Source organism: Lupinus angustifolius, chromosome LG20 (genome assembly GCF_001865875.1).
Source record: "Lupinus angustifolius cultivar Tanjil chromosome LG20, LupAngTanjil_v1.0, whole genome shotgun sequence".
Classification (NCBI taxonomy): domain Eukaryota; kingdom Viridiplantae; phylum Streptophyta; class Magnoliopsida; order Fabales; family Fabaceae; genus Lupinus; species Lupinus angustifolius.
The window spans coordinates 4,094,848-4,103,788 of record NC_032028.1 but is presented as its reverse complement, the minus strand read 5'-3'; positions in this window follow the sequence as shown (position 1 = coordinate 4,103,788).

The following is an 8,941-nucleotide window of genomic DNA, read 5'->3' as shown; positions in this document are numbered from 1 at the left end:
TTCACTCATTTAATGTAAAGCTATGAACATAACACCTCCACCAGCTCTTGCAACCCCAAACTGCAATGTACGACTATGTAATAAATGGAAAAGAATAATCTCTTCGACATACAAATTCTAAATTTCTTTTCTCCCTTACAAGTTAAAAGTGTCATTATTGCAAAAGTATTAGGTAATACAATCATATTATATAAAACTAATACATTTTTAATACATATATTTTTTCTTGTCTTTTTTTTTGTTTTTTATTCAATTTTCTTTGAGAGAATCTTGACCCATAATTGTATTTCATTTTCTAATTTGTATTTTTTATATCAACAACTTTTTATCCAATTTTTTAGGTTTGCATTTATATTTTTCAGTTTGCTTTCTTCATCCTTTTCTTTGTGCAAAGGGCAGAGATGTGAATAATATTTTTTTTTCCAACTTATTTTACTAATTCTCATCATTATTCAACTTATTTCAAGTTTGAAATCTCCTATCATATATGAGAGGGGAAGGAAATAGTTTATAAATAGAAAAAGTTCATAAAATAATACATAAAGATCTTGGTTCAAAATATAGTATTTCATTTGTAGCTCTCAACTCTTCCATGTCGTGGTAATAATGGAACTTCCTAGAGGTTGAAGACTTCTCAAGTCCAACAAATGATATAATTTAGAGCCGGTGGTTCGGTTGGGATATGACAGATTTAAGGGGAGCAAACTTATGAGTGTGTGATAATAGTTGATGGGGGAAATTAACGGGTTTAATCAAGTATGAAGTCTTACATTAAATATAAAGAGAAAAAAATGAAGAGAAAGATGATGTTATGCTTGAAAATGACAATAATATCCTGAAATAAATAAAATAGAGAAAAAAATTTATTAATTAAAAATAAATATTCTAATTTTAGTTTATGAATTTTATTAAATATTTTTATTATAATCTAAATTAATTTTTGAATTAATATTATTTTCACATTCAAAATAGATTAATAATATTTAAAACCAAAAGTAAAGAAAGAACAAATGAAAGACATTTTTATCATTTCATGCAAACTCACTATTCTATCTCAACTTTTTCACCAAACTAATAAAAGAAAAATAATTTATAGTGGTCCATTGGTCCATACAATTTTATTTTTCTCTTTCTTTCTCCTTTATTCACAAGCAATAATAAGAAACTCTCTCATCAAACTTTCTTGCATCCTTTTCTATCCATTCTAATTCTTATTATATTCAACATGGATAGACAATATGACAATCATTACATGTAATCATTATATTATATATTATTAGTATAATATTTATATACACTATTAATGTAAAAATTATAAACAATTAATATATAATTATTTATCATTCGTTTGTGATATTTTTTTGAAGAAAATAAAATGACAACTAAAAATACATAAATTGATTTACAATATATAAGACTTATAATTTCTATATATTTTTTTATCTTCTACTTTTTCCTTTTCCATATTTTGGCATCAGCAGTTCTTTATGACTTCCTTAATCATGGTTATTACTCTGTGCAGTGTGTATATCCCACGAACACGAAGGCAGACATATCATATTGGTGTCAGTTGTCTACCCCAATTTGAGATACTTCACGTGTTACAATTCCCCATTGCCTTTAATTTCAATACCAAATAGACAAAAAAATAGTTTTATTTTGATAAAGTAATAAATGCATTTAAGTGTCAGAATTGGATTGGAATGTGATGCATAGCAACATGAAGTTGACGCTATGAAGCATGAAGTAACACAGATACACTATACCAAAAACATCATTTTAATTATTTTAAGTTAGTATTAGTGTATTACGATAATTCAAATGATCAATGTAATGCAACTCTTTGCAAGAGTACATTAAAATTAAGCTTTGGGAAGAAAAATGTGCCTCCAATTGAATTCATCAAAGTTAACGGAACAAAATAGGCTAATTATCTAAGTAGACTAGTTTTTTAAAAATATTTATTAAAATAGGTCAGCATTGAAACTATCTGTCACCTATAGACTGTCTCAAAAAAACTAAGTATATAACATTGTGTCACCACTAAAGCAATTGCTATCTCTATGGAAATTGTACGAAAACAAATATGTTATTTATAGTATATATCATTTTATAGGTATTTAATAAACAAAATATTTTATTTAATCCAGAAAGGAAATTTTTAGTTAATTTACATGCTTTCTTTTTATTATTATTAATATTTATATTTCTAATCTACAAAATTAGAAAGTGAAAAATGGAGAATTAAAATATATTTATATTCAATATAACTCCACGCGTAATTAAAAAAAACTCAAACTATTATTTCTCTACAACTAATTCTATAAATTTAATCCATTTAACTTATTCATATGTATAATTTTATTTCGAAAACCATTTATCATATGTGAACTTTTCAAATTTTCACTTCTGGCCAAATGGTACATTTCTGACATTGGTTAGTGAGAAGTGAAACATTGTGAAGGAAAATGAAAATGCATGGGATTATGGGGTCGAGATGATGGTGGATTTTGAAGCTATTAAGTTTAATGAAAAGGAAGAGAGGTGAGAGTAATAATGTTTGTGAAAGTATGAAGATGGAGAGAAAATAGAAGAGTGTATTATGGTAGTTGAGTTTGGGAGAGTAGGTATGTGTTTGAGATCGAGTTTAAGAGTATATAATACGTGTGAGTTTCAGAAAGAGGAGTTTGGAGCTTGGGAGAGTGAGAAGAGGGAGGGAAAATGGGGCCGAAAATCACAAATCTAACACAAAATCTACATAGTTGGGCTTAAAGAAATTTCATTTTTATGGCCATAAGACTTCATGGGTTTGACATTTAACCCGAACTTTTACGGAGCCCATAAGGAACAACAATGTTGAAAATTGAAATAATTATACCTTGATCCCCAAAACAAATAAAAACAACTCAGAAAAAAACTAAATATAAATGAAAAAGAAACTAGAAAGTAGAAAGAATACATCAGTTATTTGGGAACCCAGGCAACATGGACTTTCCAACTTTATTTATTTCTACCTTCTAAATCTAAGTTAGACTTTGGTAGTTAAGACTTACAACAATCACCTACTGCTGATAGTCACTCTCCACCGTCAAGTTTCATTTACATCCACGTAATATCACGCAATTAGAATAATTTCCCTTTAATTCCCTTTCCCAACCTGATTATATTAATTACTCAAAATATCACTTCCCCGTGATGGGGAATGCTAATTCTCTTTTGGTCTTTCCTAACTAATTGCTTTATGTTGATGTTTTAAGCCATGCAGTATCACGTTATACGCTTTGTAATAGGTAAGTGATTATAGGCCCAGGAGTGCCTTGGTTTTCAATTTCCTTTTCAACAAACAAAAGGTTTAGAAAAAGGCAAAGATAAAATGTTAGAAAACTATAAGAAAACTAATAATACATACCCTTAGATGGAACGTATGAGTTTAAGTTGTGATAATCATGCCTTGTTTTCCTTAGAAAATGGAGGGTGTGATGGTCATGGGAAAGCGCCGCTTGATCCAGCGGTTGGTGCATATAAACTTATAAATAACTAAATATTATGGTTATAGATAATAAACATTGTTCTAAGTTCTAACAACTAATCCATTTTTTAAATACAATTCCTTCCACTATGCTTACATAGACGAAATTATTGATATGTGGAAGTTTAAGGTGCAGAAAATCAAAGGAATGGAAGTCCCACTACCTTGAATAAAGATCAAATTAGGAGCTAATCAATTAAGTAACCGCTTGGACATTAGGACCTCCTCAAAAGTCTCATTACTCTCCTTGCTGTCTGAAAATTCATCTACTATATATTAAAGAATCTATATCTGCGTGGTTCGGGTGAAATCCACTCATGGGTTAGATTATTTGGCATTACAATGATGTTGGGAAGCATTACGTATATGGCATTCTAGTTGGAGATCGTGTATTTCTTGCCTACTAAGGCCTGCATCACCCTACCTATTATATCCTCTTTAATTATGGCGGAAAATACACCTACACACCTTATGAGTTTTAGTGAAATTATATAAACTATCCAACACTTTTCTGCATCTACACAAACCCTTCATTTTTTATACTTTTATTATACTGATCACCACTGCATGAGAAATAAGTGTAATTTTTTGAACAAAAAATGTGATAAATGCAATTAAGTTAAACAAAACATAATATATTGTGGAGACAAGTCCAAATAATATGAGTCGATATCTCTTATTTATTTTTGGTTCGTTATGATATAGTATAAGAGCGATTTAAACAATATCTTTTTAGAATTGTTGATGCATTTTGTAACAAAAAATAATAAAGATACATTAATTTATATATTATTTGAATTTTTCCCACAATATACCATGTTTTGTTTAACTTAATTGCATTTATCACATTTTTTGTTTAAATGATTACACTTATTTCTTATCCATGGGTGACCAATGTAATGAAAGTATAAGAACTAGAAGGGGTTTATGTATGTGTAGAAAAGTGGATGGTGATTTGTGTAATTTCACTAAAACTCAGGGATGTCACTGTAATTAACTCTTAATTATTTATATATATATATATATATATATATATATACTATATATTTATATATATACTATATATTTATACTTCTATACTATATATAAAACTAAAACTTGAAATAACTATTAAAGCATTATTGAAATAATTGGTTGTTAGAAAGTTGGTTATTATTTTTTTTTGGTTTTCTATATATAAAACATTGTATCTTCTTTCTAATTCAATCAATGAAAAATAAAGTTTATATTCTTTCTCTTTCTTTCTTCAAGCCTTCAATTTCTCATTCATGCATCATTTCATACTTCTCGATTCATCAAGAAGATTTCTTTAATGACCTATATCATTTTAACATGGAAATAGATTCCTCTCCAGTACTGGACTCTCCAGCATTGGACTCTCGAGTACTGGGAATATGAGAGGGTTACTTTTCTAAAAATATTTAATTTAGAAAAAAACAAAAATCTGGACCATTGAAACATTATTTCCGTCATGTGTTACAATCCCAGGTATGCATTGCTCTCTCTAGTAATGGAGAAGAGTCAGACTCTTTAACATGGTATTAGAACATTATTATTCTTTTTGATAGCTTTTGCTTTTCTTCTTTTTCCTCCATGAGATATACTACAAAACTCATGCTTCTTGAGGTTGTGTTCTTTGCAAGAAGATGTGGTATTTGCATCAATTCCAAAGAAGATGTTTTTGGCTTCAATGCATTTTGCAAGAAGTATGCAAGATTGATAAACAACTTACCATCTTCAACATCATCTTTTTCATCAGCATCATTTTAATGCATCATTGTCTTCTGTGGTGACTGGGAAATCCAAGAGGGTCTTGGTCACATGATCACAAGCCTAGGCTTCTTCAACAACCTTAAGAGTTAAGGTGTATTATTACCTTAGGTGTAAGACTCTTACTTTTGGAATTCTAATGATAAATTGTGGGTCCATACTTGTGTTCAAGACTTTGCAGTGATAGGTTGAGACATGCCTAACCATTCACCCACATCTTCCTCACAATGTGTTGCCACTTCAAGTTTTTGAAAAACCTCATCTATCAAAGGTTCACTTTCTAAAATGGCATGCATTTTGCTACTTCTAAAGCTTGGAGTTCTCTTTTCAACCTTTCAGAAAATTGTGAACATTTGATAGAAAATTGTGAACCTTTCAGAAAATTTTGCTACTTCTTAATGTTGCTACTTTCTTCAACAACATTAAGAGTCAGGGTGTATTATTACCTTAGGTGTAAGACTCTTACTTTTGGAATTCTAATGATAAATTGTGGGTCCATACTTGTGTTCAAGACTTTGCAGTGATAGGTTGAGACATGCCTAACCATTCACCCACATCTTCCTCACAATGTGTTGCCACTTCAAGTTTTTGAAAAACCTCATCTATCAAAGGTTCACTTTCTAAAATGGCATGCATTTTGCTACTTCTAAAGCTTGGAGTTCTCTTTTCAACCTTTCAGAAAATGTCACTAAGAATAGCATTATGTTCATTAAGGATCTTCTAAAATCTGAATCTCAACATTTCCATATTCTTTATCATTTACTATAACGCCCCGAAAAATACTCTTTATTTATTACGCGGAAAAGTGATTAAAATTTTTTCTTTTGAATTGGTGACATAAAATTGTTTCCTTTTAAAACCTTTCTTTTCCGGGACATCACTTTAAGTAACATATAACGCGGAAATCAAAACCGGTTACCTAACGGTAACTGAAATGATACAACATTTCCTGAATATACATCTTCATAGATATATATAATGGGTTAAGTCATAGTCAGTTCATACAGACTAGGTTAGTAAAGGCAGAAACTACATCGCCACTAACATATACAAAATCCAAAGAAATGCAGCCCCTCACCAAAAACAAAAGGGGACATCGACTGGCCCACAAGCTGACTTAAAATATTCCAGGAATGTTGGACCCCTCACTCGGATCCTCCTCCTCTTCCGAGTCAGACACGGGGTCGATCACCTCCACCGAGCTCTCTACATTTACGAGCTCAACGACCTCGTCCTCCTCCTCCTCTTCCTCCACTTCATTATGCCATAACCCAGCGGCATAATTCGGAGGGGATGCCATTCTCAAAACCGAAGCCTTCTTGGAGGGACCTCCCCTAAGACCACTGCTCCTTTTGGCTCTACTGGATGACGGAGCATCCAAACAATCTTGCCACGTCCTATAACCGTGGGAGGGAACAGCGCCATCACTCCTGACTGGCGAGTATCAAAGTCCAACCTCTACAGACGTCAGCCTCTTTGGCGGCAAAGTGAAGAAAGCGTCCATATGGGTTTTGGGATGAGGGATCATCATTGATGACCCGTTGTACACAATGTGCAACGACAAACCGCAGGGGTCTGTGTATGTATATTTGTGCCCGTCACTAGCCCATTGTCTTATCGAGGACATCGTGAAGTGATAACCTCGAATGTGAGTGTTGTTGTCGGCCATCTGCATGGCAAATATATACAGAACAAGAACAATACAGCAGAGAGAGTAAAACATCTAATGAACATAAATTCATTGACGGCGTGGACTTACTCAGAATATCACACTCGGATATTAAAAGTAGTTCATATATATATAACATATCACATTATAACTCATCAGTTGTTCTCGTAAACAAATATTCAATCCACATGAGTAATATAACCAAACTCATCAACTGTTCTCATAAACAATTATCTAATCAACCTATGTAAGGTAAACAACACTTATTCACAAACAATATCATAATTCACCATTTATCAATGTATAATTCATCGACAAGATATCATGACTATAATTAAATAACACATAAGTGGAGATCATAACCCCAAATAATAACATACACATATATTATCTATAACCGACATCATAACCCACCGTTTATCAACATAAACAATAATGTATCAACATACATTTCATAAACAAATATCATAACCATAAGTAATAATATGTGCATAATGTTAATGATGCATGATGTTTGTAACTCAAATGTGGGAATCCACTTCCACAAGTGCAATATATGCATGCTCTGTCATGATCATCCACCTTACCCCAATATCCTCCCAATAACCTAGTCGAAAATAAATCAAGAACACAGGTCCCATACCAAGCCACTTTGTACGCACCTAAAATAACATTTCCTTGCAAGGAATTAAAAATAGACCGATCGGTTCCCTCAGGAACAGTCCTACCCAGACCTAGGTCGTACAAACGCTTTCTGGGCATCCCTCTCATTGATCCAGATTGCAAAGAGGGGTTGTCAGAGATCTTCTAGTTTGGCCTGTGAGAACTGTCCGATCTAACAGGATGTCCTCTCCGAAGAATACAAGGGACTCACCTCACCTAGACTCTCCCTCAAGACATTGTTGATGAATCACCGTCCAACAACGCCGTCCCTCTTAACATCATGGTGCTCTAAGGCATCCCGTCAATTTCCTCTCTACTACTCCATTATTAACCATATGCATATGAACACTAACCGCAGTTAGATGATTAAATCTTTTAATCATTATTTACCATGCTCGCCCCACCTTAAGTCATCTCCCTCAGGAATGCTTCTTGTGGGTCCTGATCTTACAGTAACACGTAATATAAAGGAAATACATCCCACCACTACGACTATCGCTGAATACCCTGGACGGTCCCAGACCAAACCTCTTACGGTCAGTCGATCTCGCTATGTGGTATCCCGGGTTCCTTTTTTGGCAGTGCCCTAATTCACATCATAACTCAAAGGGTAATGTCCCTACCACTACGATTATCACTGAATCATCCTAAACGGTCCCAGACCAAGCCACTTACGGTCAGACGACCTCGCTCTGTGGTATCACGTATCCTTTTTTGGGCAACGCCATAAGTCATACATTCTTCTTTAAAATTAATTACCGAGTTTGACTATTTAATTCTAACACCTTGAATACTTTACTTTTTAATTCAATCACGGTGTTATACCAAAGTAGTTTATATCACATACCCATACTAGGGTTATTACATACTCAACCAATCAATCCAAATAGTCAAACACAATTACTGTCTCTCGCCCAAGCGAGGACCCTTCGCTCAAGCGAAAATTCAATTAACAATACCATGCCCATGTGAAGGTACTATCGTCCAAGCGAGGCCTCTCCTCGCTCAAGCGAGGCATCTCTCGCCCCAACGAGAGAGTTCCAGGGGTTCATTAAAATCCTGGGCGTTCTCGCCCAAGCGAGGCCCTTGCTCGCTTAGGCGAGGCTTGCTCGCCCAAGTGAGATTCTGTCGCCCAGGCGAGGGAATTCCAGAACCAAAACTTCCCCTCGCCCAGTCCCTCGCCCAAGCGAGACTGTGCTTGCCCAATCGACAGGGACTTGGACAGAATACCAATTTTCCCCTTTTCGACAAATCAAACATATTTAAACATGGTTTTTCAAACACCTGCACACAGAAAAGTTCCCAACAAC